The sequence below is a fragment of the Gopherus flavomarginatus genome, unplaced genomic scaffold (genome assembly GCF_025201925.1).
Source record: "Gopherus flavomarginatus isolate rGopFla2 unplaced genomic scaffold, rGopFla2.mat.asm mat_scaffold_46_arrow_ctg1, whole genome shotgun sequence".
Classification (NCBI taxonomy): Eukaryota; Metazoa; Chordata; order Testudines; family Testudinidae; genus Gopherus; species Gopherus flavomarginatus.
In genome coordinates this window covers 773,872-783,125 of record NW_026115095.1, presented here as the reverse complement: position 1 = coordinate 783,125, position 9,254 = coordinate 773,872, and the positions used below count along the sequence as shown (strand labels likewise).

General features: G+C 49.2%; 1 long non-coding RNA gene across 1 annotated transcript; it reads right to left on the bottom strand.

Moving 5' to 3' along the window:
• Window positions 1-6,709: 6,709 nt before the first annotated feature.
• LOC127042505 (uncharacterized) lies at window positions 6,710-7,224 on the bottom strand. Its single transcript, XR_007771960.1, has 3 exons — window positions 7,006-7,224; window positions 6,860-6,914; window positions 6,710-6,781 (listed from the first exon to the last, which is right to left on the bottom strand). It is a non-coding gene; the product is annotated as an uncharacterized LOC127042505 (long non-coding RNA).
• Window positions 7,225-9,254: the final 2,030 nt, after the last annotated feature.

The window sequence follows — 9,254 nt, the reverse complement described above, 5'->3', positions numbered from 1 at the left end:
GCAACAGTGACACCATGTGGCCACGCAGGGTAATGCACAGAGCATTTCCCCGCATGGAGCAACAGTGACACCGTGTTGACACACAGGGTAATGCACAGAGCATTTCCCCGCATGGAGCAACAGTGACACTGTGTGGCCACACAGGGTAATGCACAGAGCATTTCCTGCATGGAGCAAGAGTGACACCGTGTGGCCACGCAGGGTAATACACAGAGTATTTCCTGCATGGAGCAACAGTGACACCGTTTGGCCACACAGGGTAATGCACAGAGAATTTCCTGCATGGAGCAAGAGTGGCACCGTGTGGCCACGCAGGGTAATACACAGAGCATTTCCTGCATGGAGCAACAGTGACACCGTGTGGCCACACAAGGTAATGCACAGAGCATTTCCCTGCATGGAGCAACAGTGACACCATGTGGCCACACAGGGTAATGCATAGAGCATTTCCTGCATGGAGCAACAGTGACACCGTGTGGCCACACAAGGTAATGCACAGAGCATTTCCCTGCATGGAGCAACAGTGACACCATGTGGCCACACAGGGTAATGCACAGAGCATTTCCCCGCATGGAGCAAGAGTGACAACGTGTGGCCACGCAGGGTAATGCACAGAGCATTTCCTGCATGTAGCAACAGTGACACCGTGTGGCCATGCAGGGTATTACACAGAGCATTTCCTGCATGGAGCAACAGTGACACCATGTGGCCACACAGGGTAATGCACAGAGCATGACACCTACGTGGAGGCTGTAGAGATCCCTCGGGGGCTTACGGGTGTTCGTAGGGTCACAGATACCTACATCCAGTATGGGCGGGACCCTGGGAGAGTTAGGGGGGTTGTGAGGGGCATAGGTACTTGTGTCCAGGCTGTAGAGGTCCTGGTGGGGATTAAAGGCTTCCTGGAGGACAGCAATATCTACGTCCAGGCTGAAGGGGTCCCTGGACACTTAGGGGGTTGTGGTGAGCGCAGTGATCCCTGGGGGTATAGGGACTTGGTGAGGGGCACAGATACCTATGTATGTCCTGGAGGGGTCCCTGGGGGGCGGGGCTTAGTGATAGTGTAGGAGACACAGATACCTACGTCCAGGCTATAGGCATTCTGGGGGGGCTTAGGGCTTTGGGGGGGCACAGATACCTATATCCAGGCTGGAGGGGTCCCGGGGGGCTTAGGTGGTTTGTGGGGAGGGGCACAGATATGTACATCCAGGCTGGAGAGGTTCCGGAGAGGATTAGGGGTTTTTGCGGATGGCAGAGATACCTATCTCCATACTCTAGGGGTCCCGGGGGGCTTAGGGTTTTTTGGGAGGCACAGATATCTCTGTCCAGGTTGGAGTGGTTCCTGGGGGGTTTAGGGAGTTCCTGGGGAGCACAGATACCTAGGTCCATGCTTTAGGGGTCTCTGGGTGGATTAGGGGTTTTCTGGGTAGCAGAGATACCTACGTCTAGGCTGTAGGGGTCCCTGGGAGGCTTAGGGGGTTTGTGGGGGGCAGCGATACCTACTTCCAGGCAATAGGGCTTCCAGGGGGAATTAGTGTGTTGGGGGGGCACAGATACCTAGGTTCAGGCTGGAGGGTTCCCGGGAGGGGGCTTAGGCCGTTTGTGTTGGGCACAGATATCTGCATCCAGGCTGGAGGGGTCCCTGCGGGGGCTAAAGCGGTTTCTGGTGGGCACAGATAACTACCTACAGGCTGGAGGGGTTTCTCGGCACTTAGAGGTTGTGGGGGGCACAGATACTTCCATCCAGGCTGGAGGGTCCCTGGGGGGCTTAGCGGGTTCATGTGGGGCACAGATACCTAAGTCCAGGCTGGATGGGTCCAGGGGGGGCTTATGGGGTTCAGGGAGCACAGATGCTTATCTGTAGGCTATAGGGGTCCCTGGTGGGCTTAGGGGGGGCCCAGATACCCAAGTCCATGCTGTAGGCGTCACTACAGGTGCTTATGGGTTCGTGGGGTGCACAGATACTTATGTCCAGTCTGGAGGGGACGGGGGGGTTGGGGTTTCATGAGGGGCACAGATACGAACCTCCAGGCTGTAGGAGTCCCAGGGAGGCTGTGGGGGTACAGATACCTACATCTAGTCTGGAGGGGTCCTGGGGGTTATAGGGGGTTTGTGGGGGGCACAGATACCTAGGTACAGGCTGTCGGTGTCCCGAGGAGATTAGGCGGTTCACTGGGGGCTCAGATACATCCAGGATGGATGTGTCCCGAGGAGCTTAGGGGGTTTGTGGGGTGCTCAGACACCTGTGTCCAGGCTGTAGGGATCCCTGGGAGGTTAGAGGTTCGTGGGGGTCACAGATAGGGATTTCCAGGCTGTAGGGGTCGCTGGGACGTTTAGGGGGTTTGTGGGATTACAGATACCTACGTCCAGGCTAAAGGGGTAATGGGGGTGCTTAGGGAATCGGGGCGGACACAGATACCTACGTCCAGGTTCTAGGGGTCCCGAGGAGATTGGGGGTTGCGGGGGGAACAGATGCCTACGTCCTAGCTGAAGGGGTCCTGGGTGGTTTAGGAGGTTCGTTGGAGTCACAGATACCTAAGTCCAGGCTGTAGGGGTTCCTGGGGCATTCGGGGATTTCTGGGGGTCACAGATACCTACGTTCAGACTGGAAGGGTTCCAGAGGGCTTAGGAGATTTATAGGGGGACAGATACCAACATCCTGGCTGTAGGGGTTCCCATGGGGATTAGGTGGTTTATGGGGGGCACAGATTACTCATAGACTCATAGACTCTAGGACTGGAAGGGACCTCGAGAGGTCATCGAGTCCAGTCCCCTGCCCTCATGGGAGGACCAAATACTGTCTAGACCATCCCTAATAGACATTTATCTAACCTACTCTTAAATATCTCCAGAGATGGAGATTCCACAACTTCCCTAAGCAATCTATTCCAGTGTTTAACTACCCTGACAGTTAGGAACTTCTTCCTAATGTCCAACCTAAATCTCCCTTGCTGCAGTTTAAGCCCATTGCTTCTTGTTCTATCATTGGAGGCTAAGGTGAACAAGTTTTCTCCCTCCTCCTGATGACACCCTTTTAGATACCTGAAAACTGCTATCATGTCCCCTCTCAGTCTTCTCTTTTCCAAACTAAACAAACCCAATTCCTTCAGCCTTCCTTCATAGGTCATGTTCTCAAGACCTTTAATCATTCTTGTTGCTCTTCTCTGGACCCTCTCCAATTTCTCCACATCTTTCTTGAAATGTGGTGCCCAGAACTGGACACAATACTCCAGTTGAGGCCTAACCAGCGCAGAGTAAAGCAGAAGAATGACTTCTCGTGTCTTGTTTACAACACACCTGTTAATGCATCCCAGAATCATGTTTGCTTTTTTTGCAACAGTATCACACTGTTGACTCATATTAAGCTTGTGGTCCACTATGACCCCTAGATCTCTTTCTGCCATACTCCTTCCTAGACAGTCTCTTCCCATTCTGTATGTGTGAAACTGATTGTTCCTTCCTAAGTGGAGCACTTTGCATTTATCTTTATTGAACTTCATCCTGTTTACCTCAGACCATTTCTCCAACTTGTCCAGATCATTTTGAATTTTGACCCTGTCCTCCAAAGCAGTTGCAATCCCTCCCAGTTTGGTATCGTCCGCAAACTTAATAAGCGTACTTTCTATGCCAACATCTAAATCGTTGATGAAGATATTGAACAGAACCGGTCCCAAAACAGAACCCTGCGGAACCCCACTTGTTATACCTTTCCAGCAGGATTGGGAGCCATTAACAACTACTCTCTGAGTACGGTTATCCAGCCAGTTATGCACCCACCTTATAGTAGCCCCATCTAAATTGTACTTTCCTAGCTTATCTATAAGAATATCATGTGAGACCGTATCAAATGCCTTACTAAAGTCTAGGTATATCACATCCACCGCTTCTCCCTTATCCACAAGGCTCGTTATCCTATCAAAGAACGCTATCAGATTAGTTTGACATGATTTGTTCTTTACAAATCCATGCCGGCTATTCCCTATCACCTTACCACCTTCCAAGTGTTTGCAGATGATTTCTTTGATTACCTGCTCCATTATCTTCCCTGGCACAGAAGTTAAACTAACTGGTCTGTAGTTTCCTGGGTTGTTTTTATTTCCCTTTTTATAGATGGGCACTATATTTGCCCCCTTCCAGTCTTCTGGAATCTCCCCCGTCTCCCATGATTTCCCAAAGATAATAGCTAGAGGCTCAGATACCTCTTCCATTAACTCCTTGAGTATTCTAGGATGCATTTCATCAGGCCCTGGTGACTTGCAGGCATCTAACTTTTCTAAGTGATTTTTTACTTGCTCTTTCCTTATTTTCTCTTCTAAACCTACCCTCTTCCCGTAAGCATTCACTATACTAGACATTCCTTCAGACTTCTCAGTGAAGACCGAAACAAAGAAGTCATTAAGCATCTCTGCGATTTCCAAGTCTCCCTGGAGTTAGGCCACTGGAGCTGGGGTCAGGGCCCCCACGGGTTGGGCCCCTGGAGCAGGGGTCAGGCAACGCACGGGTTGGGCCCCTGGAGCTGGGGTCAGGGCCCCTACGGATTGGGCGCCTGGATTTGGGGTCAGGACCCACACGAGTGGGGCCACTAGAGCTCGGGTCAGGGCCTACACTAGTTGGAGCCCTGGAGCTGTAGTCAGGGCCCCCACGAGATCGGCACCTGGAGCTGGGGTCAGGGCCCGCACGGGTTGGGCCCCTGGAGTTGCGGTTAGGGCCCAAGCGGGTTGGGCCCCTGGAGATGGGGTCAGGGCCCCCACGGGTTGGGCAACTGGAGCTGTGGTCAGGGCCCCCACGGGTTAGGCCCCCGGTGCTGGCGTCAGGATCCACACGGGTTGGGCCCCTGGAGCTGGGGTCAGGGCCCACACGGGTTGGGCCTCTGGAGCAGGGGTCAGGGCCCCCACGGATGGGGCCTCTGGAGCTCGGGTCAGGGCCCGCACAGGTGGGGCCCCTGGAGCTGGGGTCAGGGCCCGCACAGGTTGGGCCCGTGGAGCTGGGGTCAGGGCAAGCACTTGTGGGGCCCCTGGGGCTGGGGTTAGGGGCCGAACGGGTTGGGCCCCTGGGGCTGGGTTCAGGAGCCGAACGGGTTGGGCCCCTGGAGCTGGGGTCATGGCCCCCACGGGTTAGGCCCCTGAAGCTGGGGTAAGGGCCCCCATGGGTTGGGCCCCTGGAGCTGGGGTCAAGTCCCCCACAGGTTGGGCCCCTGGAGTTGGGGTCAGGACCCACATGGTTTGGGTCCCTGGAGCTGGGGTCAGGGCCCGCAAGGGTTGGGCAACTGGAGCTGTGGTCAGGGGCTCCACGGGTTGGGCATCTGGAGTTGGGGTCAGGCCCGCACGGGTTAGGCCTCTGGAGCTGGGGTCAGGGCCCGCACAGGTGGGGCATCTGGAGCTGGTGTTAGGGTGCGCACGGGTTGGGCCACTGGAGCTGGAGTCATGGCCCCCACGGGTTGGGCCACTGGAGCTGGGGTCATGGCCCCCACGGGTTGGGCCCCTGACCTGGGGTCAGCACCTCCATGGGTTGGGCCACTGGAGCTGTGGTCAGAGCCCCCACGGGTTGGGACCCTGGAGCTGGGGTCAGGGCCCCCACGGGTTGGGGCCCTGGAGCTGGGGTCAGGGCCCCCACGGGTTGGGCCCCTGGAGCTGGGGTCAGGACCCACTCGGGTGGGGCCCCTGGAGCTGGGGTCAGGGCACCCACGAGTTTGGCCCTTGAGGTTGGGGTCAGGGCCCCCACGAGTTCGGCTCCTGGAGCTGGGGTCAGGGCCTGCACTGGTGGGGCCTCTGGAGCTGGGGTTAGGGCCCGCACGGGTTTGGCCACTGGACCTGGGGTCAGGGCCCCCACGAGTTTGGCGCCTGTTGCTGGGGTCAGGGCCCGCACGGGTTGAGACCCTGGAGCTGGGGTCAGTGCCCCCACGGGTGGGGCCCCTGGAACTGGCGTCAGGGCCCCCACGGGTTGAGTTCTTGAGGGTGGCGTCAGGACCCCACGAGTTCGGCGCCTGGAGCTGGGGTCAAGGCCCCCACTGGTTTGGCCTCTGGAGCTGGGGTCATGGCCCACACGGGTTGGGCCCGGGGAGTTGGGGTGAGGGTTCGCACAGGTTGGGCCCTGGAGCTGGGAGGTAAAGGTCTGTTGAAAACTAGGGGCTTTAACTACTCTTCTTCGCTTACCATGGTTCCTGGAAGTTCTAGAGGTAGCTTTGGGTCGTTCAGAAGCGGGGGGTCTGAGCCCCTTTCCCCCCTCCCTGAAAACGAATGCTGTTTTAGAGGTAGACTTTTTGACCTTTTTTAGTGCCGGCTGGTTTTGTGCAATAAGGGATTTGGACGTGCAGGGCTGTTCAAAATCGCTGTGCTTAATACCCTTGCTTCCAACTGCAGCTACCTCAAAGGAAATTTCTTGGCCTCTTTAAGCGCGCTCCGCTCCAACATTTCTTATTGAGGAATAACGCTTGATGAGTCTGCCGAGACACATAAACAGAATGTTTTTTAGCACGGCTTTTTTTTACTAACAACAACAAAGCTGTTCCCCAAATATATATATTTTAGAAACGTTTTAGCAATAAGGGGGCTAAAATCCGCGTTTAAATACAATGTACAAAATAAAGCGCTCTTATAGTTTACACCACGCTGGGGCGGTACAACGGCAGAGTAAAAGCGTTAAGGGTTTTCAAGCCCCTAAAATGCACACTATTTCCAACATCAGATTTTTTTATTTTAAAAAAGACATATTTAAAAAACAGTTCACACCTTCTTCTGGAATTTCAGGAAAACTATTGGGTGGTTTTGACTTCCATCTTGTTCTAAATTAAAAAAATAAAATTTTTTAAAACATTTTATCTTAAAAATAAATTAATTGTGTAGCATATTAATTAGCTTACCAAAGTTTAAAGCTTGTAGCGCGGCATCTGGAATGTCAAGAAAAAAGGCCGCGTCCTATTTAAAAGAAAAAATATTGCCTTTTAACTAAGCATAAAACTGGTGTAATACCTTGGCGACCCACACAAATTATAGTAAGGTTTCGTACCATGTTGTTGCTCCCCATAACGGTAAAAGTCTTGTATTAGCAATATTTCTTTAACAGGCTTGTTCAGTTTTTTGTTCCTCTATTTATAGGTTTAAACCTGTTTTTAAAAAAAGGTTTTGCCCTCCACCCCCCAAAATTAATATTTAAAAAGGCGTTTCTTTAAAAAAACAGGGTGTGTAAAGGGCACTTTTCTAGGAAAAAAGGCGGGTGTGGCTTGGGGAGTGCCTATATACTTTAGCTTTAATGGCTAAAAATGTTATTTTTTATAGTAAATGTGTTTAAACAGTTAATAAAAAGCGTTTGTAAATGGTAATGTACCCATTTACACCCTTGTAACCAAAAACTTTTTAAAAACTGCAACCTGTATTTCTTTAATTTGTCTTATGGGCTTAGTTTTTAAAACAAAACTGCTAATTTAAAAATAAACCACGTTAAACTTTTACACAACTTATTTTTCATTGTTAGTAAGTTAAAAAAATTAGGTATTACTTTAAGAACACATTTTAAAACGATATTTAGCTTTTGTTACAGGGTAAAAAAAAGCCGAAGGCTCTGGCTGTTTAGCTAAGAGCGGAGGGGGAGTTGTCTTAGTTAGTTTTTTAAAAAACGAGGGAAGGTTTTTGGCTACACACCTTAGCTTTTAAACTTTAATGGTTAAAAAGCTTAGTTTTAATAGTAAATTAGTATGCTTTTTAATACCTGTTTTTGGCGTTCTTTTGCTTTAAAAGAAGACCTTGTTATGTTTTGTTCTTTTTATTTTTAATTTACTGACTTACAGAGGATGTTTTTGCTAACAGCTGCTGCAAAAGCCTGCTGTTTTTACTATAAAATGGCCCGGGTTAGCCTACAATTAAAAAAAAAACAACCTTTTTTTGTTAAAACACATTAGTTTTATAACCCTAAACTGTTTTTGCACATTTACATGTTATTAAAACACCTATGCCTAAATAAAGACAATGGGTCTTCAGGTTTCCTTTTCACCTTTATTTGTTAAAAAGTGGGGAAAAAAGCAATCTTCTCTCTAATCCACAGGTTTACTAAATATGGGGACTATAAACCGCCTGTTACTAAAAAAAAATCTAGGGTGCTTCTGCATAATTTTTTATTACAACACATACAAAAGGGTTGTGTCTTAGGTTTGTCTTTTCGAGTCATTATCCCTTTGCAAAACTTAATGTAACTGTAACTTGTGTTTGTTAAAAAGTTTGGGAAAGAAGTAGCCTTTTTATCTCTGACCCACTGCTCACAGAGGCTTCTTTGCTAACAGGTGCTTTGGCCGACTTTCACATTGTTTTTACTAAAAAAAAAAACAAAAAAACCTGTTAGTTTAAAACCTAGGGAAAAACTTTAAAAATGGTGTATTACAAAAAGCTTGTGGTTTTAACTTTTATAAAAACATCTTTGTAAAAGGGCTACTTGGCGGGAAAATGCTGCGGGTCTGTTTCTTTAGATAAGAAAAAACAGATAAAAGGAAGGGGGGAAAGAAGGGGGCGCTGGCTCTTGCTTAAAGTCTTGAGACAATAGGATTGGTTCAGGAAAATGAATTCTATGACGCTGTTGTAAAACCACCTCTGATTGGTCCGATCCAAAGGCGGTGATAACAAGCCTGAGAGGGTTTGTACCAGGAAAGCTGCCTCATTCTACAGAAAGATGGGAAAAGGTAACAATTCTCTCTCTTTCTCTTCAATCCTACCCTGTGCTCTCTATCTTTGCTCTTTGCAAAGTGGACTCTCTCTTCGCTTTTCTTGTCTTGTAACCCGCCCTGATTCTGAATGCTTTTTTACCCTGTGCTTACTGAACAGACTCTGCCTGCTTCTCTCTCTGTCTCATTCTGATTCCGCCATGTGCTCTCTATCTTTGCTCTTTTTTCTTAATCTGCAATGATATTGAATAGTTTAAATACTTTTTTACCCCGTGCTTACCAAACAGGCTTGGCCTTTGTCAATTTTCCTTTTAAACTTCGTTTTTTCTTAACCTACATTGGTATTAATTAGTTTTAATGTGTTTTATTTACTAGGGTTAAACCAAAAAAGCTACCTTGTTTTACAAAAAGACTGCAAAGGTAAACTTTTTTTAAGTTTACCCTAAGCTTTATTGTGTTTTTCTTAGCCACTTTTTTATAAAGTTTTTATGCTGTGCTTACCAAACAGGCTTTGCCTTTGTCAATTTTTTTCAAACCTAGTTTATAAGTATTTCTTTATAGTTTTTGGTTATGTGCTTACAAAACAGGTTTTGCTTCAGTTAATTAT